We start from the raw sequence: 25154 nt of genomic DNA on the forward strand, positions 1-25154 counted from the left end.
GAGCATTAAGTGTCTTCAGAAATAGGTTATTTTATATGGCGGATGATGGCGTTACATCAATTCCCATAATGCAAGATGCACTTCCTTTCAGAAGTTCATTATTCTATGTAATAAGAGAGCGTTCATCACCTAGAGAGGTTTTTATTTGTTTTCTTTCTTGATGTCTCCTCAGTTTGAGCAAGATCCAGGCGAGATTGAATTAATGCAAAGTTACACACAATAGCAAACAAATTAATCCCAAAAAGCCGAATTTTCGTCAAGTCTTAGGTTTTAACTTCGGTTTACTATTTTCGCTCTTGGTTTATTTCACTATTTTCAGTTTTGGTTTTACTTCACTATTTTGGTTGACTGCTGCCTGCTTTAACTGTTTTAATTGTGTCTACGATGTTTATTAATAGTGTCGTGTGTTTTTTTTTAATAGCGTAATCAAGTTGGGATTTTATTCATTTTGTTTAGCTATAAAATGGATATATCTCCAAGAAAGCGTTCAAATATATTTTTTTACACTTTTCTACTCGGGAGCCTGTGTAGCTCAGTGGATGTGGCGTTTGCATACCACAGCGCTTGGCCGCACGAAGGAAGACTTGGTTTCGAGTCTAGTCGTCGACTAAGCCGTTTTTCGACCGGTTCCCCAGTTAGTCGATCTCTGGCACGGGCAAGCGGGTTTTTCCTCCCGGAAACTCGGCTTTTTCGTCCCGTAAACTCAAGAAAATCGACCGTAGAACCCACATTATTTCAGACATTAAAAATATATTGTGTTAGGGTTAGGGACCACGAGATGGCGGCACATTTGAGCCGTCTCTCTTCACTGTGTACCGCTTAATTAGTGATAGCCTTTGGCCATCTATCTCTGATTGGTACCAGTGGAGATTGAACTGCCCACTCAGTCTCCTTCCCCGGGAATAAGTTAATAAATTTTATAATTTTTTTAATAAAATTAATAATATTACGGGAATAAAAAGGCGTTAGCTGATTTTTTTTTCTTTTCTACTCTTTCTGAGCACACATCCGTGACTGAAAAGGCAAGTTGCCAATGTTTGTAGTTTCGGTATGTGCGATTATAAAGATTTTTTCGGAGAGAGGTACTTTTTCTCCTCAAGGAAAAGGAAAATATGGGCGTAATCGGAAAATTTGACTTATTCAAGATCGTGTGCTAGTTAGGAAAACGAAATCAATTCAAGACTGATTCTATAGACTTAAATAGAGACTTGACAGCTAGTGGGATTAATGTTTCTGCCCAGACAGTCCGTTGAACGTTGTTGGAAGTAGGTAGGACTGCCCACAGACCAAATAAATAGCAAATGTTGACGAAGGCTATTCAGGCAAATAAGCTCTAGTGGGCAAAGATTGGACTATTGAGAAGCAGAATAATGTCGTATTCTCGGATGAGAGCCATTTCTTTGCCCAAGGAGGGCAAGTGCCTGTAGTTGCAAATCAGCAGCTGAGAATACTTCTCCTACCCACCTTCAACAATCTCCTAAATACCCAGCTAAAATGATGTTCTGGAGTTATTTTGCATTTGGCAGTCCAGGACAGTGGCGGCTCGTGGCTTGAAATCGTAGGAGTGCTGCAACTTTAATATACTTGCACACTGTAAGTATAGTGTATACGTGTTTGGATAAAATATCAAAATATGGTAAAAATTTTAAAAAATTAAACATGAAAAAATATTGTTTATTATCGATAAAATGATACAGTTTAGTGTAATTCAAAATTACTTAAAAATAAAATATATTATCATTACCCCAATAATGTTCTAAAATAAAAACTATAACAAAAAATCATAACAGGAAAATCTCGTCTTCGACTGAATTGCTGTGCCATTTTAGATGTTCTTACTTTTGATGCCTTGCCACCCTAATCCAAAGCCTCTTGTACCTCATTTTCAGGTTAGTAACTCAAAACATTGTGAAATTCCAATAATGAGAAAGTATATTCGAATTATTATGGCAGCTACTGTTGATTGGATTGATACAGTGCAGTAAATAATTTTTCATTTCTTTTTTGCATAACTAATAAGAAATTATAATAAGAAAGTATAACTAATGAGAAATTAATTCATTTGAGGTAATAATGTAATTCCAGATTAATTAATTAATAAAACGCTTGATTATTTTGCAAAATCAAGTTATAAATTCAGTTACATGCAGTGTTCAAACTTGGTTTTTGGATTTGAGAAAGAGGAGTGAAGAAGGAAGAGGATTCAAAGATAAGTAACTCATCTCAGAGATATTCCCAGAGAATTTAAGTGGAAAAATTAGTATCTGTAAGAAGGGGAGAGAGAGCATTTTAGATCTAAGTTTTTGAGAGGAACTTATTAAATAGATACCAGTATTAAACAGATACTGCCGGCCTGGTTGGCCGACTGGTTAGCGTATCCACACTCCATCTAAAAGGCTGCGGGTTCAAATCCTGCCATGAGCATGGATGTTTGTGAATGTCTGTGAAAATACTAGTGGTGGTGATGGGCGATGGATTGCGTTGTTTTAGATGATGATGGTAGTTGCGGTTCGTTGTGGTTGGTGGATTGTGTGATGGAGACAGATAGCTTTAGAGTGGGGTGTCCTCCCTCGATGAGTCTTTGGACTCCCTGGAGAGGTCACGTAATAATAATAAAATATTATGTCTTTAATTGTAATGTCAAAATATATAAAGAGACGAAGTAAACACGATAAGACTATGAACACTGGCGCAAACTGCATATAAACAACAGCGGAACTGCGCGACAGACAGTGTCAAATTTCGATAATACCTTATGTGCATCACTATGATACGCATAGGCTTGCGCGCGTAGCAAATATTAGCAATATGACACTGTGGTAAACACAGTGCTGCTAGCGTCCTTAGCCCTTCTAAGTGCTACAAGATGGATTTTTATTATTTTTTATACAAAATAAGAGAATTGCATAGGATTGTTGATGATAAAATTAAATATTACAAGCAAATATAAATATTTTAATAAATATATTTGTATATCGAGAAAAAAAGCTAGAATTTTGGCTTTGATGAAACAATTCCGTTAAGCTCTACTTGCACGTATATTTCGCTAAGTATGGGTTAATAAGTTTTACTAGCTTAATTGGGATGTTTTTCAATAAGTTGGAAGATAAAGCCTTGATGCCAGACCTTATCAAAGGCCTTAGCAAATCAAAGAACACATCATCAGTGTGGAGGTGACAGTTGAAACTATGGATAATGTGTTCTGTTAATCGGTGAATTTGTTTCACTGTGCTGCTAGTGTCCTTAGCTGCCCAGTTTTGCGAACGCCAAATTGCTCATTTGGAATTATTTTATATTTATCCACTGCTAGTTGTAGCCTTGTTAGGATGACTTTTTCTGTTACTTTGCCAAAACAGGAAAGAAGACTGATGGGCCTGTAGCTTTAGGGGATTTATGGGTTATTACCAGGCTTTTTCATAGGGATGATGTCAGTAGTTTTCCAAGCTGTGGAAAAGTACGAATCTCAATATGGAATTGGTTATATTAAATAAATGAATTATGGCCTTCCTTGAGAGTAATTTTATTATTCTATTGGTGATGCCGTCGGGACCAGGAGCCTTTTTATTCTTCAATTGGGGTATAATATTGATTATTTCTGTTGGAAAATTGGGGGTGATGAGCTCTGATTCATTCTTAGGCTGTCTTAAGGCTTTTCTAACTTGACGATGAACTTTATAAATGAGATTAATATTTAAGTTTTCGTAATTGGCTGCATTGATTTTCCAGATTGTCAATTAGGGCTTCTACTTTTTCTTCATCTAAATGTGCAATTCTGTATGTGGTCTTCATAGGGGGAAGGAGTTGTCTTTTGGTACAAAGAGATTTTAGAAATTTCCATATGGAGTTATCTTCTGGGTTGATTTCCATTCGGAATTCCTGTGTTTCTGGAGAGCTTCTCGAACCTGTCTGTTCAAGTTGTTTGAGGTTGTTTCGTCCTGCGGTGCTCTTGTGTTGTGGTATCGCTTTCTGGCTTTGTTTTTAGCCGTAATCAGGTCCATTATCCGGAATCCGACTGGACGAGTGGAAGAGAGTCGTTTGTGTGACTGATATTATTGCATGTTAATTTATCTTGTTAGGTTGCTTACAGCTACGTCTGTCTTCTTTTTTGCGAATAACAGAGGTGGGCCGATGTGACCTTAGAGCTTAGCCCATGGTATAAAAGAGTGTTGAGGAGAGAGCTGATCCTGGGTACCTAGCTTGAGCTGGATGTGATTATGATCTGAAGTAAGCTCTTCTAATGTCGCCAGCTGATATCTGATGTTCCTGAGGGGAACTATGTCTAGTACATCTGAACTTCCTGATGGGCTGTAGTCGGTGGGCTCGGTAGGTCCAGCCACTATTGGTGAATTGAGTGACTTGTAGTTAAATAAAGTACGGCCTTTGGAGTTGATTGACGAACTGAACCAAGCTGTATGTTTGGAGTTGAGTTCTCCTGCTATAATTATGGAATCCGTGGTGCTGAGGATGGAGTCTAAATCTGATGTCAATAGTGGAATACTGGACGGATTCTACGCTGTATAGATTTTAAGTCTACCTGCGTTATTGGTGTGCACCTCCATACCTGTCACTTCGAGGTTTAAAGTTTGAGCGTTAGGTTTAATATTTTGTGGCTTAAATAATTTTTAATAAAAATGGCTTTGCCACCACCACTAGAGTTAAGTCTGTCTATCCTATATAGTTTATATCCTCTTAATATTGGGTTATTAGATGGTCTGAGGTGGGATTCGCTGATCAAGATTATATCCGGATGGTACCTGTTTACAGATTCTTATAGCTCAAGAATTTTGTTTGTCAGGCAGTTAGTATTCCATGCTATAATCATTAGGGAGTTTGGTTTGAATTTTTTATACATGTAGAGAGCTGTCAATATGGATTGAGTTTCTAGATAAAATTTCTTTCTGGAAGATGATGAGGTGCTTTGTTTGCTGAATTCACGCAGCATTGTGGCAAGTGAAGCAGTTAGAACTGATGTTAACGTGGAGCTTATTTGCTCTTGAGATGAAGGAATCTGAGTTCGTGCCAGCTCTGCATATGTTTTCGTCATGAATGAAGGTCGCGAGCCTTCCTGTGCTGATGAATGTGAGGTATTTCGATCAGGTGGACGACCTGCTTGGTTGCTTATAGTGTGATTGCATGGGAGAGCAGGGTTCATTCTTGCTGACCCACGATTTTTTGGGTGGAAAAGGCACCCCCCCCCTTGTATTAGCTGGATGTGGTCCTCTACCGTTAGCACGACAGGCAGATGTAGATCTTGGCTTGGTGCAGGTGTTGGTCTAGTGTCCCTCTTCACATTTCAGACATCTGTAGGCAGCTCTGCACAGCTTTTTGGCATACCCGATTTTTTGGCATCTATGGCATTGCCCTGCCGATGCTTTCTTCCTTAGAGGCTCGGTTGTAATTTTGAGCCTGCAAATATCTGTCACTTCATATATCCTTTTCTGTGTATTGCTGATTTCGACCAACACCAGCGGCATGGGCCTGTTGCCGGATCTCAGCATCCTGCTGACTTTGTTGGGGTCAGTCCTTGGCTGATGAGCTCGGCAGTGATCTCATCAGTTGTGATGCCCTCAGCAGCCCCTCCAAGCACCACTTTAAGATTTTCCTCGCTTGCTAGTGCGAAGGTATGGAATTGCAATTTGGATTTGTCCAGCATTTTCGTCATCTTATGATAATCTGAAACAGTAGCAGGATGAATGTTTACGCCCTCATCATGCACATGTTTTGTTCTCCTAGGGACCTTGAGGTCCACTTTTCTTTATCTCGGAGGATAACTAGGGGGAGCATTTCTTTTCTATCTTGGGTATTCTGTCTCAAATTTATTTAAGGTAAATTTAAGAACCTCGAGCGTCAGAACTTTGATTAAATTTTGAATGGCATCCTTAACATGTTCATTGCCAATCACGCGATATCGCGCGATGCGAGCTCTCACCAAACGGTCGATCACGCGTTATCGCGTGGACGTCGCTAACTAAATAAAAAAATAAAAAAAATTTGGCCACCACACGAAATTCCAATTTTCAGCTTGGCAATGAAAGTGTTAATGTCTTTTACGTTTTCCATTATTGTTCAAAATATATTGTCAAAGAATATTGCGGTGTCTATAGATAATCCTGTAGATTTTGAAGGGTCCACTGGCAAATCCCGTAGAAACACACGGGTGTCTACCAGCAAAACAATATATGCTAAAGTTTATAATGCCCTAACAACAGGGGAAAGGGGTTTCAAGAACTCCCGTGGCCACACAGAGCAAAAAACTACCTCTCTAAGTTAACATACATCCACCATTGGTCCTCGTTTTGGGTGGGGCCTACACGGCCATTAGACCTCCTGCATTTTTCATGTAGTGGGGGAGCCAGCAGGTTTCGAACTGTGTTAGCGCCAGTGCAATGTGAGCTGAAAAACCTTATATAAAATTCAATCAGGCACAGTCTGAATTAACACGTCCGATCTCGTGATATTCCTTCTTCTGGAGAGGCGCCAGAAGAGAGCCCTGGGGTACTCCTGCGAAGACCCTGCATCTGGATGAAATAGATTTTCCCACCCTGGCCTGCATATATCTGTCTTTCAGGTATGAGTGGTGTATTCTTATCAACTTGATTGGAAAGCCGAACTTTATGAGTTTGTAGAGAAGACCTTGATGCCACACTTTGTGAAACGCCTTCTCTGCATCGATGAAGATGGTAGCAGTACTAATTTTCCAATTAAAACCTTTCGTAATGATTTTTACTAGCCTGTGGATTTGTTGAGCTGTACTATGGGCCTTGCGGAAGCCAAACTGCTCAGCAGGCAAAACTTCTAACCTATCCGTTTCTGCTTGGAATCTTGTGAGGATCACTTTGTCTGTTACCTTTCCGAGGCTGGACAACAGACAGATTTGTCGGTAGCTCTCTGGAAGGTCAGGGTTTTTTCCTGGCTCTTCAGTGGCACGATGGTGGCTGTTTTCCACGCTGTGGGAAAATGCTGGAATCGAGAATTGCATTGGTAATATTGACGAGATGAACTATGGCCTTTCTTGGAAGTAGTTTTACTATTCGGTTAGTTATGCCATCAGGTCTTGGAGTCTTTTTATTATTTAGGTGTATGATGATATTTATTACTTCAACCGGAGTAGTCGGAGTGATGTGTTCAGATTTAGAATTAACAGTGTGCCGCCGTAAAGTTGATCTAACATGCTGGTGAATTTTGTACATAAGGTTAATATTAAGGTTTGCATAAGATAGATTGCATTGAGATTCATGGTTATTTATCAGTGCTTCAGCTTTCTCTTCATCTTTGTGAACTGTCCCTTTCTTTGTTTGTATAGGGGGTATGAGTTGCTTTTTGGTGCGAATGGCTTTTAGGAATTTCCAGACGGAGTGATCTTCAGTCTTGATGTTAACCAATTTGGGTTCCCATTAATGGTTTCTTTGTTTTTGGAGAGCTTTCCGGACCTGTCTGTTTAGGTTGTTTAATACTGTTTTGTCTTGTGGGGCTCTGGTATTGTGGTATCTCTTTCCTGCCCTATTTTTTGCTCTGATTAGCTCCATGATTTCTTCTGGGATACGGTTGGGTGGGTGAAAGACAATGGATTGTCTGACTGATTCTATTGCTTTCTGAATTTGTATTCAGAAATTCAATTTTTTATGTATGGTTAATTTATTTACTGCTGTGTCAATCTCTTTCTTTTTACTGATATTGGGCACTTGACCAATATAATCTGGAAGAACCTTGGCTAACCTATCCCAAGGTATGGATGTATGTGGAGAAGAGAATTGATCTGATGAACCTAGATTAAGCACTATGGGACTGTGGTCAGAAGATAATTCGTTAACTGTTTCTAATTTATATTGGTATCTTATATTTTTGAAAATGACGATGTCTAGTATCTGAGCTACCTGATGGGCTGAAGTGAGTGGGCTCGGTGAGACTTGTCACCACTGAAGAGTTCAGCATTGCGTAGTTGAATAGTGTGTAGCCTTAGGAGTTCATTGAAGAGCTTTGCCAAGCTGTGTGTTTTGAATTGAGGCCTCCTGCTATTATTATGGAATCATTTTGTCCAAGTATGGAGTCCAGATCAGTTGTTAACAGAGGAATGCTCGGGGGTATATAAGCAGCATAAATCTTGAGACTGCCAGCATTACTGGTATTTAACTCCACCCCGGTCACCTCGAGGTTTACGATTTGAGGTTTGGCTATTGTATTATGATTCAGGTAACTCTTAATATATATGGCAGTGCCTCCCCCTCTCGCACCAGTTCTATCATTTCTGTACATAGTGTATCCAAGGATTTTAGGGTTATTGGCTAATCTTAGGTGTGTTTCACAAATAAGGATGATATCAACACTGAGACGAATCGCAAGTTCTTGAAGCTCCAAGACCTTGTTCATTAATCCATTCGCATTCCATGCCACTATCATGAGCAACTTAGGTTTATATTTATTACTCATGACAGATGGCTGTTATAATGGTTTTAGTGCCTTGGAGGAATCCCTTTCTGGAAGATGGTGAAGGGCTTGTCTTGCTGAATTCCTGCAGCATGGTGGCAAGCGAGGCAGTTAGAACTGATGTTAGGTTGGAACTCCCTGGCTCGAGAGATGTGGGGTAACTTAGTACTTGCAGCCTCAGCATATGTTTTGATCGTGGTTGTGGATAGTGTTCCTTCCTGTGTGGTTGAAGGTGAGGCATTTCAAACTGGGGACGGCCACCTAGGTTGCTTATAGTGTCATTACGAGGAGGAACAAATTTGGCTTTTGCTGACCTCTCGATTTTTTGCATTGAAAAAGCATCCCTTGTAGTTGTTGGGATGAGGTCCTCTGCAGTTTGCACACCAGGCAGGAGTAGTGCATGGCTTGGAGCAGGTACTGGTCTGGTGTCCTTCGCCGCACGTCAAGCACCTGTAGGCTGCATTATATAATTTTTGGGCGTGCCCGAACCTTTGGTACCCATGACACTGTCTAGCTGATGCCCTCTTTCTAAGTGGTTCAGTTGTTATTTTGAGTCCGCATACTACAGTTAGATCGTAGATTTGTTTCTGTGTGTTGCTTATTTCCACCAGCACCAACAGCATTGGTCTTTTATCTGCTTTGAGCATCCTACTCATTTTTACTGTGGACAGGCCCTGTCTAGAGAGATAAGTGCTCACATCTTCAGGAGTGATACCTTCAGCCATCCCACGTAGAACCACCTTCAGGTTCTTTTCGCTGGGTAAAGTGAAGGTGTGGTATGGGACCTTAGCATTGTCCATAAATCTGGTCATCTCTCTGTAATCCATGACAGTAGTGTGTTGTATTTTAACTCCCTCATGTGAGTTTTTGGCCCATGAGAATGAGATGTTTTGGTCTCTGAGGGCCGACGAGACAGGGATCCATTTTTCTTTATCCCTTAAGATGACTGGTGGTATCTTTTCTTTAGGAACATTGAGTGCTTCCATTCCTGTTGTTTTGGGTTCTTCAACATTGGTGGAGATTTTCCTCTCATTTTTGACCATTTGGAATTCTGTATATGTTTCCGATGTCTGATAACTGCCGTCTTGGGATGTAGCATCTTCCATACTTGGTGAGTGTGCAAAATCTGATTGCTTCAGAGTTATGGGATCTTCACTTATGTCATCCATATTGTCCTCTGTGAGTACTGAGGGGGGGGGAATGTGTCAAAGAGCTTGATTTTTACCAGCCAATTATCACTCAGCAGCTTTCCTAGTCTGAGGAATTTCTTGTATACTTCCTCGAATTTGGCCGCATTCAGAAGTTTTGCCATGACAACAATAATTTAGAAATGTGTAAAGACACAGATGGAGAAAGAGTAGAGATTGCTCAGGTGTCCCGAACAGGTTACAGGTAATCCTGTGTACTTTTGAGGGTCCGCTAGCAAATCCCGTAGACACTCTCAGGTTTCTACGAGCAATAAAGTACAACTAGCTGTCCTACAGTAGGGGAAAGGAGTGTCACGAATTCACTTGGCCACAGATTGAAAACCTACCTCCCTAAATGAAACCATAAATCCATTACTGGTCCTCATTGCGGATGGGGCCTGCCGGCCATTATACCTCTTGCATGTTTCATGCAGAGGGGGAGACACTAGGAAACAAACTATGTCTGCGCCAGTGCAATGCGCGTTTCGTGAAAAACCTTGTAAAAAAACTAATCAGGCTCAGTCTAAAATAATACGTCTATTCATATCAAAAGCCAAAAGCAGAATCTTCGCCTCCTGTGAGCGTTTGAACTTTGAACTTCTTTGGGAGATGGACCGAGTCCTTGACTCCTTATCCCTTCATCTGATTTTGGCTTGTGTGTGAGAGGATTATTGTGGGTAATTTACCCGCTCATTGTGAGCATTGTAAGTTGTATTAGCTGTCTTTTGCAATGGCGGATTTTGGTTTTTTGTGTTTGAATTGATCTGAGGGTTCGTAGTCCGCTGCCTGTCGAATTAGCTGGTTTAGGTGATTATCTGTGAGTGCGAAGAATTTTTCTGTTATGCCTGTCATGTACGTCTTCATAGGAAGACGTACATGAAGGTTAGCTTCTTGGAAGGTTAGCTTCTTGTTGTAACTGGAGGTTTCTCATGAACCAAGCGGCATTAAATGCCATTCTGAGGCATTTGTTCTGGATCATCTGCAATCTGTTGATGTTGCTTTGAGCTGTGTGTGCCCAGGTTGGTGAGGCGTAAATTAGCTGGGGTCTAATGACTGATTTATAGAGGAGAATTTTGTTGTGTTTATTTAGGAAGCTGTTCCTATTCAAAAGTGGATATAGCTGAGCTATAGTCTGACTTGCTTTAGTGGAGATAGTATTTATGTGTGTGTTTGGATTAATTCGGTTGCTACTGTACTTAGCATATCCAATAAGTAAAAAGGTGTATTAACTTATTATCAAAATATTCTGGATCAGAGATGGTTGTAGAAAGATTTTTCACTTGATTTAAGACTACTCTATATGCAAATATCGTATTCCTGAACTTTCTTTACACACAAACGTTGTTTGCACTTGGATAAAGGATAATGTTGACCATCATATACAATCTGTTACTTCACCTACCGGCCACTGAATTATAAACTTTTATATAATACAGTGTCAGACTTCCTTTACCCCGAATTACAGTACATATACCATATACATTTTGACATAGATTCCACTAGGTGTTGGAGTGCATCTGCTTCTACATCATACCTGGCGTTTACCAGACTATCCTTTAATTGGCTCAGATATGTTGGAAGAGGACTGTTCTTCCAGATCTCTTTTTCTAGCATTCGATACATTCTCGATGGTGTCCAGATCTAGTTCTTATTGTGCTAGAGAATATGGTGGGACTCTTTGTGATGCTTGCTGAACCACTGCTGAAAAATTCTCGCTCGATGGACAGTAGCATTATTTTTCAACAACAATCGTCACCTCCTGAATAAAAGTCAACATTGCAGGAGGCACTTGGATCAGCAACAATATTCAGATATTTCCTTTCAGGACATGTGATCTTCCAGCCATATTAGGGTACTCGTTCCATACCATCAGAGAGTGCCATATGTTATCACACAACCTGTAGAACCTTGAGTTATGGTTACAAGGCAAACTGGGTTTATTTGCTGTGTGTAGCAAATGCTTCAGTCATTTGCTGCACGCAGGTAGTTCTGTTTGTCCATACAAGACTTCTTAAACTACGTCGATCGCGATCCTTACGGACTGTGTTAGGACCACTTGTCTAAAAGGCTTAACCTCCTTTTAGAGAAGCAAAGTGGATTATTTTCCCACATGGTTAACTATTCGGGATATTTCTCCCCTTGAGAAACGAGTCAGCTCTGCTGTTTTCAGAATCGTGGATCCAGCCACACGGGCACCCAAAGTAAGTCATCTATTCAACTGCAATGCTTTAACGAACGCTTAATGACCAGCAGCATTCTTTGATGGTTGTCAAGAACACACAGTGACGCACGTAACCAAGTATTTTGCATATATATCGCTTAAGTGACATTTACATATATCTGCATGAATATTTCAGCCAGTGTATATACTTTTTCAAACTTAATTTAAAGAAAAGACACGCAAACTGTCTATGGTTTGATACCACCACTATTCTAATAGTTATCTATATTTCTGTTTTTCATAACTTATTCTCTAACTAGAATTTAAGCAACTACTGTTTCTACGAATATGCTAAGGATAACAATTTTTGACAAAATCTCTGAATTATTATTACTAATAATTCTTCGGGACAGGAAATTGAACTTATCGGTACTTCCCGATAGAGGTCGATAAAGTTTTTGCCACCGTATATTGTCGCATATTGTTAATTTTATTACGTGCAGCTGGCTGCATTTAGTAATTGTCAATTGTTTTGTGCTGCTTAAATTCATAAAAGTGGAACTAGTCATTTCGTATTGTTCGTTTCCTTTTTGACCTTAATGTTTTATTTGTTCCAATTATTTATACAAATAACTGATACCGTGTTTAAGCGCGGTGTTTATCATCAAGAAAATAGCACCAGATTTGTTTTTTAAAGTAACTTATTTTTATACTGGCATTACTTCACAGGGAAGTGTTGCAAGGGGATGTGTTATGTTTAATGACGCAGACTGACTCCTAATTACAGAAATTATTCCGAAGTGATAGAGACCACTTGCGTTACTGATTTGATTGAAATTCAACAGCGGAAGGGTGTAAGATATGAACAACAGCAGCATATTTAGTGCTGTTAGGTTGGAGCGGAAATTAATAAAGTGACTTGTGATTTTACTTCCCCTTACACGATATATATTTCTTTTGCCCTCGTGGCATTCCTGGACATTTATAAGATACGCTGTAAAGGCAAGTTCACATCTTTTTACTATTATTAAGTATAATGAATATCGGCCATTTCGCTTTATAGTCAGTAGTATTACCCATAGGTTTGTTTAAGTAAACGCTGAATGAGTTACGTGAGTCATTCAGTTCGCTAGTGAAATCTAAATAGTTCGCAATCAAGAGGTTGACAACACTCACTGTTGCCAACCCAGTATTTTTTTGTTAAATATAAACATGAGCTGGAATTAGTGATATCTACCTATTATAATCATTTGAATATAACAGTCTTGAATATATTGGCTTTTCCATCTAAACTCAAAGCTTTATATAAAAGTTCCTATTAATATATTAATGTATGATTTTCACTGATTTTAATGAGTAATATTCCAGTCACATCGTATTATTCTAGTTTTATAACCCATTGACTTTAATTTAAACAGACCCTGAGAAGTTTTTAAAATGAAATAGATTTTTGAGGTTGCTAGAGTTGGATGATGAATTTCTACAACTTAATGTCAAAGTTTCATTTATTTAAATTTAAAAAAAAGAAAAAAAAGTTAAAAATAGCTAGTAGATATTTGAAACCACCAAATCACAAGTGTGCCATCTAATTCACATGCTTTTTTGCTATTACTGTCAGATTAGTTGAAATTTCTAATGACAAGTGGCATCTAATTATTATGCTAAACCTTTTTGTTTTCATGACATTCCAAGTTTATTTAAAAATATCAAGCTCTTCAGGTTTTCCAGCTGTGAGCTCTAGCAGCATTTATAAACATGAAATACTTTAGACTTGTAAATATTTTCAGTGCTCAAGTGAATCTCATCTTATATAAAAACAGTATCCCAGCTCCTTAACCCTTTGAGCAGTTTATACACTATCTACCTATAATTGTCCAGACACTCCTGCTATTTGAAGTTATGGAACATTCCATGTTTGTTAATAACATAAACACAGGTATAGATAGAAGGAAGCGGTTGAATACAGGCGATAAGGCAACATGACATGAACTCAGTGGCTTTGAGAGAGATGTCATTGTGGGCTGTCACATTGGTGGCATGTTCATAACGTTCCATTGCTACTCAACTGGAGCATCAAAAATCGGCAGTTGGTGATGTGATCAACAAATGGAGACGTTCTGGCATCAGTAGTGCAGGAAAACACCCAGGGTGGCTGCTGAAAATAACTGGACAGGGACAGGAGGGTATTAAAACAAGTGGCACAGACTATCCATGATTAGTTTCAGAGTGCCAATAACACCATGGTGAGCACTACTGTATGAAATGAACTCATTTACTGGGATTCCATGGAAGACCAGTGGCAATCAAGCTGAACATCACAACAACGAACAAGTTGGCTCGTCTGGCATGCCGCAAAGATTGTCTGAACTGAACAATTGACCTGTGGAAAATGGTACTCTGAAGCAATGAATCCAGGTTCACTGGTTTCCAGTCTGATGGCAGGGTGTGGCTGTGGAGGCAGCCTGTTGAGTGCTTGTTACCACAGTGGTAGTGTGGGATGCATTCAGCTGGTTTGGAGTGGGACCACAGGCAGCTCAGTACCTTGATATTCTGGATAATCAGGTGCTGCTTACACTGTGGAGTTTTTATGGAACAGAACTGTGTTACTGTCAAGACAACAATTCCCCATGCCATAAAGCTGCTGTTATGGAGTAGTATGAAGAGAAGAGATTGGTGTTAAATGACTGCCCTGGCCTGCACAGAGTCCTGACCTCAACCCCATTGAACACTCCAATGGGAGAAACTGGAGAAACAAAGCATCATGTCCTCAATCTGTCACAGAACTCAGTGCTACTTTGATGGAGGAATAAAGACAAATTCCATCAGATGTCTGCCGCACATTGATGGAAAGCCTCCTTTAAAGGGTGCAGGAGGTGATCAAAGCCAAAGGTGGGCATACCCAATATTAGTGTTCACCTGCTGGTATCAATTGTAATTTGTTAAACTCTCTGGACAATTATTAGTAGATAGTATATATGTCACCATGCTTTTATTCCCAAAACAACATTGGCGTGTGTATATGTGTATACATATATATGTATACGTACATATATACACATATACATACATGTATATGTGTATACATATATATATATATATATATATATATACATACATATACACACATATACATACACATGTATATGTGTATGTATATGTGTTTCGTGTATATTACTCCTGTCCCTGTATATGTGTATACATATATATGTATACATATATATGTATACATATGTATATGTGTATACATATATATGTATATGTGTATACATAGATATGTGTATACATATATATGTATATGTGTATACATAGATATGTTGTATACATAGATATGTATATGTGTATACATATATATGTTGTATACATAGATATGTATATGTGTATACATATATATGTTGTATACATAGATATGTATATGTGTATACATATATATGTTGTATACATAGATATGTATATGTTGTATACATAGATATGTATATGTTGTATACATAGATATGTATATGTTGTATACATAGATATGTATATGTTGTATACATAGATATGTATATGTGCATACATAGATATGTATATGTGCATACATAGATATGTATATGTGCATACATAGATATGTATATGTGCATACATAGATATGTATATGTGCATACATAGATATGTATATGTGCATACATAGATATGTATATGTGCATACATAGATATGTATATGTGCATACATAGATATGTATATGTGTATACATAGATATGTATATGTGTATACATGTATGTGTGTATACATATATGTGTATACACATATATATGTATACATACATATATACACATATACATATATATGTATATCTGTATACACATATACATATATGAAGAGCCTGTGCAGCTCAGTAGAAGTGGCGCTTGACTGCACGACGAAAGGCGTTCTAATCTAGTCGGCGACTAGAGGCACTTTTTCTAAGCCTTTTCTTGACTGGTTCCCGAGTTAGTCGATCTCTGGCATGGGCTAGTGGGTTTTTTCTCCCGGAAACTCGAGTTTTTCGTCCTGTTAACTCAAGAAAATTGGCCGTCAAACCCACACTATTTTCAGACATTAAAAATATTGTGTTAGGGTTAGGCACCACGAGATGGTGGCACTTCCTAGCCGTCTTCTTGACTGCGTACCGATTAATTATTGATAGCCTTGGGCCAGCTATCTCTGATTGTCTACCAGTGGAGATTGAAATGTCCACTCAATCTCCAAAAATTAGATAGGGCTAAATGGCCTCACCTACTCCCTATATACAGGAACAAAAAGGTATTAGCTGATTTTTTTTTCTGATATATGTGTATATGTGTATACATATATACACATATACATATATATGTATATACGTATGTGTATATGTATATACATATATGAAGAGCCTGTGTAGCTCAGTTGAAGTGGCGCTTGTACTCTACGGCGCTTGGCCACACGACGAAAGGTGTTTGACTCCAGTCGGCAACTAGAGGAACTTTTTCTAAGCCTTTTCTTGACCGGTTCCCGAGTTAGTCGATCTTTGGCATGGGCTAGCGGGTTTTTTATCCCTGAAACTCGGGTTATTCGTCCCGTTAACTCAAGAAAATCGGCTGTCGAACCCACACTATTTTCAGACATTAAAAATATTGTGTTAGGGTTAGGCACCACGAGATGGCGGCACTTGCTAGCTGACTTCTTCAATGCGTACCGATTAATTATTGATAGCCTTGGGCCAGCTATCTCTGATTGTCTACCAGTGGAGATTGAACTGTCCACTCAGTCTACAAAAATTAGATAGGGCTAAACGGTCTCGCCTACTCCCTATATATGGGAACAAAAAAAAAGGTGTTAGCTGATTTTTTTTTCTGATATTTGTGTATATGTGTGTACATATGTGTATACGTGTATACATATGTGTATACGTGTATACATATATGTGTATACGTGTATACATGTGTATACGTGTATACATGTGTGTATACGTGTATACATATGTGTGTATACGTGTATACATATGTGTGTATACGTGTATACATATGTGTGTATACGTGTATACATATGTGTGTATACGCGTATACATATGTGTGTATACGCGTATACATATGTGTGTATACGCGTATACATATGTGTGTATACGCGTATACATATGTGTGTATACGCGTATACATATGTGTGTATACGCGTATACATATGTGTGTATACGCGTATACATATGTGTGTATACGCGTATACATGTGTGTATACGCGTATACATGTGTGTATACGCGTATACATGTGTGTATACGCGTATACATGTGTGTATACGCGCATACACGTGTGTGTGTATACGCGCATACACGTGTGTGTGTATACGCGTATACATGTGTGTGTGTGTATACGCGCATACACGTGTGTGTGTATACGCGTATACATGTGTGTGTGTGTATACGCGCATACACGTGTGTGTGTGTATACGCGCATACACGTGTGTGTGTATACGCGCATACACGTGTGTGTGTATACGCGTATACACGTGTGTGTGTGTATACGCGTATACATGTGTGTGTGTGTATACGCGTATACATGTGTGTGTGTGTGTACGCGTATACATGTGTGTGTGTGTGTACGCGTATACATGTGTGTGTGTGTGTACGCGTATACATGTGTGTGTGTGTGTACGCGTATACATGTGTGTGTGTGTGTACGCGTATACATGTGTGTGTGTGTGTACGCGTATACATGTGTGTGTGTGTACGCGTATACATGTGTGTGTGTGTGTGTACGCGTATACATGTGTGTGTGTGTGTGTACGCGTATACATGTGTGTGTGTGTGTACGCGTATACATGTGTGTGTGTGTGTGTACGCGTATACATGTGTGTGTGTGTGTACGCGTATACATGTGTGTGTGTGTGTACGCGTATACATGTGTGTGTGTGTATACGCGTATACATGTGTATACATATATGTGTATGCGTGTATGCACGTGTGTGTATATGCGTGTATGCACATGTGTATGCACGTGTGTGTGTATATGCGTGTATTCACATGTGTATGCATGTATGCATGTGTGTGTGTGTGTGTATATACGTTTATACACATGTGTATACGTGTATACACATGTGTATACGTGTATACACATATGTATGTGTATACACACGTGTGTGTGTGTGTATATATATATATATTCAAATTTTAACTATAGTAAAGTTACAAATTTACATAAGATTTGAGTTTTTGCAGGGAGGTGCTGAATCTCTAAGCAACCTTCCCAATTTTTTTTTAATGTATTTATATATATATTTTAGCACACCATTCAAAGTGTTAAATGAGAAGCACTGAAGCAAGTGTTAGAAATTATTCACGTCGAGGAATTTATCATTACTTAAAATAAAAAAAAAAAGCCATTGAAACTTAAAAAATGTGGAAAGGCAATATTGAATACTATTTGCTATTCCAGTTGCATTTCATATTTTCAGTATTGAAAATGAAAAAGGCAACTGTAATTAATGATATGTGTATACATATCCACATAAATATCCACATAATTTATACATATGTGTGCATATACATATCCGCACAGTGCCTTTAACCTGGCTTTTCAATGAAAGTCTGGCTGCGGGAAAGGTGCTCAGGGAATGAAAGGAAGGTAAGATAGTGCCTTGCATAAGGGTGGTAACAGACTGGAAGTGTCTAATTATAGGCCAGTCTGTGTGTCATCAGTAGTTAAGATTTTGGAGAAAGTAGTCAGGGACCGTATACAGCATTCGGCAGATGAGAGTAATGTTATCTGTGAGAGTCAACGTGGATTTGTGAAAGGACGCTTTTGTTTTAGCAATATGCTAGCCTTTTATAATAAAGTTACAAGAACATTAGATGAGGGAAAGGCATATACTGCAATTTTCTTAGACTTAGCGAAGGGATTTGACAGGGTGCCACATGATAAGCTGATATTTAATAATTGCATCACATGGGTCTGGATGTCAGATTGGTCAACTGGATTCAGGATTGGCTATCTGATAGGCATCAGAGAGTTGTGTATGGTGGAGCAGTTTCAAGGAGGCAGAGGGTTACAAGTGGGGTCCCACAGGGCTCAGTACCAGGACCTATATTGTTTAACCTTTATATCAATGACATTGCCAGTGTACTGCAAGGGGATATTCAGTTGTTTGCGGATGATGCGAAGCTGGGAAGGATTATTAGTAATAGTTCAGATGTGGTAGCCCTGCAAGAGGATTTCAATAAGCTAGATAGATGGGCAAATGAATGGGGGGTGTCAGTTTAATGCAGCAAAATGTAAGGTCTTGAGGTTTGGGAAACGTCGATGGGATACTGCATTCTCTATGGGAGGAGTTATACTGGAGGAAGTAGGGGAGACGAGATCTGGGGTTGATGATTGATAGAAACCTGAAATTTAGGAGACATATTGCAAAGGTGGTGAAGGTAACACATAGGATTGCTGCAATTATGAGAAGGACACTGACCTGCAGAGTTAAAAGGGTTATCATTCCGTTGTAGAAGTCTCTGATCAGACCACACTTAGACTATTGTTCTCAGATTTGGTCTCCAGGATTTGAAGGGGATAAATTAACTGTGGAAAAGATACAAAGACGGATGACAAAGATGGTTTCAGGACTGGACAAGCATAGTTATGAGGATCGGCTGAGGGAATGTGGACTGCAGAGTTTCATGGATAGAAAGAGGAGAGGTGATATGATTGAGACTTTTAAACTGTTGAGAGGTGGTTACAGGGTTGACACTGGGGAGTTCTTGCGCTTGGTTGAACAGCTGGAAGAAGTGATGACAAGAGGCCATCTCTGGAAGTTACGAAAGGAATCTGTGAGCAAGAGTGTGAGGAGTGGTTTCTTTGCATGGAGGGTGGTTGAACCATGGAATTCATTGCCTGATGGAGTGGTGAGAGCAAGAACGGTCAATGAGTTTAAAGAGTGGTATGATAGACTGTGTGTTTCTTAAGGTGGACCTCCCCTCAATGAATCTTGACAGACTTTATGTTCTTAGGAAGGACCTCCCACGAAGAGTCTTTTGACTCCATGAAGGCTTGAATAATAATAATAATAATAATAAATGATCATTTTTGGTATTCAACCATAAATGATTATTTATATGGATATGAAAGCTTTTTTGGTGGTTGCATTCCATAATCATTCTGATCACAAAGATTCTTCTGAATGATTGGAGTTGAGCTCTCAAGCTGAATGTTCCAGGTATTTATGCAAGCATACTGAATCATGTTTTGTATCTGAAGTTTTCAGTTCATACAAAGGAAGCAAGGTTTTTTCATTCTGCAACCAGACAAACCAGCTAGAAGAACTAATGCAAACGGTTTATTCACAGAAATATTTATTTAGTCATATTGTGACTAAAGATTGAGTATCTTAACTGCCTGTAAGTATTACAGATTATTATGTATGCTGGTATATACTTAAATAGCAGAGTAACTATAGCAAACGAGATAGTGGAATTATTTAATGAATACTTCGTCAGTGTATATCATAGTGGTGTGAATGAATGATGCTGTGCAACATGTAGAAGGGAGGCAAGAATGAGGAGAATTAAAGGTGAAAGAATCAGAGGCGTAATAAGTGTTGCTTGGGTTAGATGTAAATAAGGCTGTCGGAATGGATGACATATCATCATGTATTTTTAAAGAATGTGCAAAAGAGTTAGCCATGCCTTTGTCCTAGTTATTTAATGAGTCTTGCAGTGGGTAATTCTAGTTCCTAAGACATGGAAAGAAGGCAAAATAATAACTCCCTACGAGCATGTTCGAGAACAGAAGTCTCCAGTTATAGACCGGTTTGTGTGTCTGCAGTTTTGATCAGAGTGTTGGAAAAATTGTTTAAAAATGGAATACAGGTTTGGGTTGATGAACATAAGATTCTCTAATGGTCAGCATGGGTTTGCGAAGGGCAAGTATTGTTTTAGCAATCTACTTATGTTTATGATAAGGTGATGAATGTGTTGGATAAGGGAGAATCATATATACTGATATTCTTGGACTTTGCAAAAGCATCCGATAGATTACCACATGATAATTGGTGTGCAAACTGCATAGGATAGGAATGGATAGTATATTGGTTAGATTGATTGGAGATTCTCTGAACGATACCACAAGTTGTATATGTTGGGGCTGTGTCTCAGAAAAGGAAGGTTACCAGTGGCATGCCTCATGGTTTTGTTCTTTGGACCCCTACTGTTTAACTTATTTGTTAATGCGATTTCATGTGGATTGACTGGAGATCTTCAAATGTTTGCCGATGATGCAAAGTTAGGTAGAATTATCAAGAATGGTGCTGATGTTAATTCTCTCCAGGAAGATTTGAATAGGCTTTCAGCTTGGACAAATGAGTGGGGTTGCAGTTTTAATGGTAATAAATGCAAGATGTTGCACTTTAGGATACAGAGACATAAAGCTACATGCTGTATTTGTGAGCTCTTCTTCAGGAATTGAATATTCGGGATCTTGGAATGATGGTGGACAGTGGACTGAAATTCCGATCGAACATTGTATGTGTTGCAAAGACTGCACATTGTATTGCTGCTATGATAAAAAGTACATTGACATGTAGGGATAAGGAGGTGGTGGTGGTGCATCTATATAAGGTATTGGTCAGCCCACATATGGTCTATTGTGCTCAGATTTGGTCACCTAGTTTTCATTGTGATGTGAAAACACTAGAGAGGGTCCAAAGATGAATAACCAAAGTGATATCAGGACTGAAGTGTTGGTTATGAAAAGGGTTTTAGAGAATGTGGATTACAAAGGTTAGTGGATTAGAGGAAAAAAGGAGATATGATAGAAACCTTCAAGTTAGTTAATGAATTCTATCAGATTAATACAGAAGAAATTATAAAAAGAGTGGATGTTAAGATGGAGAGAATAAGGGGACATCCCTGGAAGCTGTATAGGGATGTGGTGAAGAATGGAGTGAGGAGTCGATTTTTGTGTCTGGAGAGATGTTAGTGAGCAGAATGCATTGCCTGAGTGCATTGTAAGTGCAGGTAGTGTAAATATCTTTAATTTATAGTATAACCATGTTGACATCATCAGAAGAAGACATCGAGGAATTCTATATAAATTTGCAAAAAAGCAGTACAGCAGACATCAAGCCAAGATCTCCTTATTGTAATGGGGGACTTAAATGCAAAAGTAGGCAAAGACTGGGATACCTGGCCAAGAGTAATCAGAAAGTTTGGGTATGGAGAAAGCAATGAAAATGATGAACGACTGCTAAACTTCTGCTCAAATGATAGACCAACAATAACTAACACGCTCTTTAAACATCCAAAACCCCCAAAGAAAATGGATATGGATATCATCAGACAGACAAACCAAGAATATGATAGACTATATTATTGTAAACCAAAGATGGAAATCAAGTATCCTAAATTGCAGATCCTTTTCTGCAGATTGTGGATTAGAGCATAAGCTACTATTAGCAAACCTAAGAATAAAGTTAAAATCTGAAAGCACTTTTAGAGTCAAAAGGAGACTGAATGTAAAAAAACTAGAAGACAACAATATTCTAAGAAAATATCAACTAGAACTAGATAAAAACCTGATGGAACTACCAAAACAGAATATAAACATTGAAGAACATTGGTGCAAATTAAAGGAAATAATATTAAAATCAGCAGAAAATACAATAGGTTACACAGAAAGAGAAAGTAAAAAGGATTGGATCTCGAATGAAGTAAAGAGGTTAAGCGATCAAAGGAAAAGCATGAAACTAAAACAGAATTATAACAGAAATGAATATAATAGATTAACCAGAGAAATTAGAAAACTAGTTAAAAGAGACAATAACTGGTTAGAAGAAAAATGCCAAATGGCAGAAAAGCTATCAAAAGAAAATAACCTTCATGAATTATATAAACAAATAGACCAAATTAGTAAGACACAGACAACAAAAATTATAATGATCAAAAACAAAGATGGACAACTAATTGAAAGTAAAACAAAAAGAATGGCCAGATGGGAAGAATACTTCAGAGATTTATATAATAAAAACAGCTCCCAGGATATTACTATTTTAGCCACTGAAATAGAAGAGGAAACAAATATCATTACCAAAGAAATAATAGCACATAACATAGAAAAACTCAAAACTAGGAAAGCACATGGCATTGATCAAATACATGCAGAATTCTTGAAAGCAAGAAACTTTTGGAACCATTAAAAAAATTATTTGAAAGGATCTACAAAAATGAATCAGTGCCTACTGATTGGACCAAATCAGTTATAACTCCTATATACAAAAAAGGAGATAAAACAGAATGCAATAATTACAGAGGCATTAGCCTCCTCAGTATTCCAAGTAAGGTTTTTACAAAAGTACTCCAAAAACAAATTAAGCCATACATAGAACTAGCACTAGGAGAAGACAAGCAGGTTTCAGACCAGGATGAAGAACAATTGATCAACTATTCACCTTAAGACAGCTAATAGAAAAGACACTAGAGTACAACCAAAGTGCTACATAAATTTCATAGACTTTCATCAGGCATTTGATTCAATCCGTAGAAGAGAATTATTGAAAACTATGGAAGAATTTGGAATTCCCAACAAAACAATAAGAATAATAAAGAATCTGTATGAGAAATCTGAACGTGCAGTACGAATGGAGGACACCTTAACTAACTGGTTCCACACAGAGAGCGGAGTAAGACAGGGATGCAATCTGTCACCAGACCTGTTCAATCTTACACTGAAAGAAGCAACCAATAAGGCCTTAAACAGTGAAGACTCCGGAATCATAATATACAGGAAAAATGTAACAAATTTAAAATTTGCAGACGACATTGCATTACTTGCAAACACAGAAGAAAATCTACAAGTTAATTTCTGATAAAATAAAGGAGGAGTGTATAAAATCTGGATTAAACATAAATATAGACAAAACAAAAATTATGCAAATACGAAAAAGAAGCACCAATCTGGAAATTGATAGTAAGAATCTAGAGCAGGTAGAAAACTTCACCTACCTTGGAGAAGTTATTGAGTACAATGGTGAAATTACAAAAGATATAAACAGACGAATCAGTCAAGCATCCCAAACTTTTGGACGACTTAATAAAATATGGAAGTCAAGAGACATCAAACAAGTAACAAAAGTGAAAATCTATGAAACGATGATCCTCCCAATACTCCTCTATGGAAGTGAATGCTGGAATCTCAAAAAGGCTGAAGAGAAAAAATTATTAGTTACTGAAATGGGTTGGCTAAGAAGATTACTTGGAGTATCTCTGCTGGATCGACTAAGAAATGAAGACATAAGGAAATGACTAAAACAAGAAATAACAATAATAGACAAAATCTAAGAAAGAAGACTGCGATGGTTTGGCCATGTGACCAGAATGGGAACAGAAAGACTACCATCTAAAGCTCTGAATGCAACGATGGAAGGTAAAAGATCCAAAGCATGGCCCAGAATTAGATGGATAGACAAAATAAAAGAGGGCCTGAAAACCAAATCACAACAAGTGATACCAAACTGGACAGAATTGTTCGGACTCTCCTGTGACAGACAGAAGTGGAAAGAGTTCATTCGGCCTCATCATCATCCACATAGATGATGCAAGAGAGAGGAAAATAACCAAGTGGAAAACAAAACTTTCAGCATCTGTCTCTAATCCAGAGTATTTTAGTAATAGGGTTTGCGGCCTTTTGACTACTTGTATATTGAAATATGAGTTTTGCAATACTTTAACATTGGTATCACTTCTGGTTTGCATGTGAAGTCACTGCACGTGCAAACTTTGTTTACTTACACTTGAATAAAGGATGAAAACAAGAATATAATTTCTTGACATCTTTAATTTATATTATAACCAAGTGAAAAAACTTTCAACAAAGATAAACAGTCTTTGACATAACTTCACTTATTTTCTCATTTGTTTTGAATTTTTAACTATGTTAGTGGAAAAAGACGATAATCCTTTTCATTTTTTACTTTTCAGTTCAAGGCTTTATTTATTTTTTTTTTTTTTGTATCAACTTCTTAGATTAACTTAACATGTGTAAAAGTCTGATGAAACCTAGAGGATGAGAAAAAGCGTTGTACTTGACATTGAGAAAGGATATGAGAATTTGTCTAGTGCTTTGTTTGTGTCTATCCTGTATGCGTTGGTAGTTTAGTACTAGAATGAAGATGACCAATATAGTGAAACATAACTTCCCCTACAAATACCGAACTGCATAGATACGAGCAAAACAAAGTAATTTTGAAGGGTATGATGTGTTTCGTGAAGATAGGGTAAAGAGTGAGGGGAGTGCTATTGATGATAGAAAAAGAGTTATTTATACAAAGCAGAGATGCACGAGTGAAATAGTGCTAGTGGTTTTGAGGCAGTATGGTGTGAGATGGAGGTGAATAGAATGAAATACTTAGACATTATAG

At 38.1% G+C, this 25154-nt stretch overlaps 1 protein-coding gene across 2 annotated transcripts in view; it reads left to right on the plus strand.

Annotated features, from left to right (window-relative positions):
• The first annotated feature begins 12243 nt into the window (after positions 1–12243).
• The window catches only part of lqf (epsin homolog lqf), a 310461-nt gene continuing 297550 nt past the window's right edge, over positions 12244–25154 (plus strand). For both annotated transcript variants that reach the window (XM_090403527.1, XM_090403528.1), the window contains exon 1: positions 12244–12774. The gene's annotated coding sequence lies outside the window, so the exon portion shown is untranslated. The remainder of the gene's footprint in view (positions 12775–25154) is intronic.

Source organism: Typopeltis vanoorti, chromosome 14, assembly GCF_054136105.1.
Source record: "Typopeltis vanoorti isolate ZY-2024b chromosome 14, IOZ_Tvanoo_1.0, whole genome shotgun sequence".
Lineage (NCBI taxonomy): Eukaryota > Metazoa > Arthropoda > Arachnida > Uropygi > Thelyphonidae > Typopeltis > Typopeltis vanoorti.